Below are 1,575 nucleotides of genomic sequence, written 5' to 3'. Positions count from 1 at the left end.
TATTGTAAATACCACAAATTTGTGACTGTTTGACTGTGATGTTTCAACAGGAGCTCATCTTCATTGCCTAAACTAGAAAAATTACAAATGTCTTGTGTTAACAACCTTCATTACTTTTTGAAGGGAAAGTTCTTGCATTTGAGATTCTGTTCAGTGATGGGCCAGTAGGGAGTTTGAACAATAGGCCCTGCCGGTTTGCCTCTGATTCTGATTATTACTTAGCATTACCTATTTAATTTTTCATGAACTGAGCCACATTCCCATAGTTGGTACCTAGTTCTCTTTATGAAATTGTTTCCAGTATTTGTCTTTAAGTGCCTTTCAGCAGGCTCTCTTAGTTTTAATTGTGTGATCTAAAAATTAATCACACCACTCTATTTACCTATCTGACACTGATGTACAATCTACAGCATGCCTTTAATTTGTTTTGTGTGTGTCATGGATTTCATTTGTCATTACATGAACTTTTCAATTTTCACTATGTGATCAATATTTTAATTAAATTGCTATAAGTTTGTCATTGTTTTCTTTTAACCTTAACATGTCACGCTAGTATGTTGTACTGCATAGCAGTGCACAATCATCAGTTTCTTCATAATTTCATCTTACAACAGAACAATTTAATTCAATTAACTGAAATATATAGAAAAATATAAGTAACCAAGACACATTAAAATTGGTTTTTTGTCTCTGGGCGGATTTGGTGATGGGTAACTGCCAAACAAGACAGTAGTATTTAATTTGTTTCTCATTTTTTTCACATTACAGCCGATGCAGCAGCCACCTATTCAACCTGTAAAACCAACACCCTCAGTGCCTGCCTTGCAGCCTTCCAGTCCTAAATCAACACCTGCATCTACTGCTGCTGTTGCTGCAAAAACGGCCAACAGACAACCTGCGAACCCATCCAGTACGCAGTCAAACAGTAGTTGGTTTGGAGGTCTTTGGAATAAATTGGCCTTAAGACCAAAAAATCAAATGAAGCTTCCCGATGATAAAAATCCTTCAGTAAGTTCACGGTTCAATATTTCTTTAAATTTGAACCTTTTCGCGTCATTTAAACATGACAATTTACTACAAAAATCTAATTTTATTTATTGTTTTCTAATCTATGTAGATTGTATGGGATGATCAAAAGAAGCGATGGATGAATACAGATGCTGACGGGGAAGATGAAAGTGCTAATGTAGCACCACCTCCAAAAATGTCTGAAATGCCTGGCCGATTTTCATCTCCTGGCCCTGTAAGCAGTATACCTGGCTCTACTGCCCCTGTTGCAAATGGGAGTGCAAGTGTTCCATTTAACTCTCCTGTTAGCTCTATCATACCATCATCCGCTCAGAATGAGGGGGACAGTGTAGCAAGCAAGCCCCCAGCAGGTTCCAATATGTTTAAGCTACCTCGAGGGCGAAGTGAGTATGCCTTTTAATAAGTCGTTAAAAAATTAAGCGATACTTTTACATCACTGTACTAAGTAATGTCTATGTCCTACAGGCTTACGAGCAAGTTATGTGGATGTAATGAATCCTGGTGGGGTCAAGGCACCAGTGCCAAGTAGTATGCCTCCACCAAATG

At 38.0% G+C, this 1,575-nt stretch overlaps 1 protein-coding gene across 1 annotated transcript in view; it reads left to right on the top strand.

The window, feature by feature from the left end:
* Positions 1–1,575, top strand: part of LOC113215394 (uncharacterized) — a gene marked incomplete in the record, with an annotated part of 27,063 nt that overhangs the window by 10,908 nt on the left and 14,580 nt on the right.

The sequence above is a fragment of the Frankliniella occidentalis genome, unplaced genomic scaffold (assembly GCF_000697945.3).
Source record: "Frankliniella occidentalis isolate FOCC.00 unplaced genomic scaffold, Focc_3.1 Scaffold420, whole genome shotgun sequence".
NCBI lineage: Eukaryota > Metazoa > Arthropoda > Insecta > Thysanoptera > Thripidae > Frankliniella > Frankliniella occidentalis.
The sequence above is the reverse complement of the archived record's forward strand: the minus strand, read 5'-3'. Positions and strand labels throughout refer to the sequence as shown.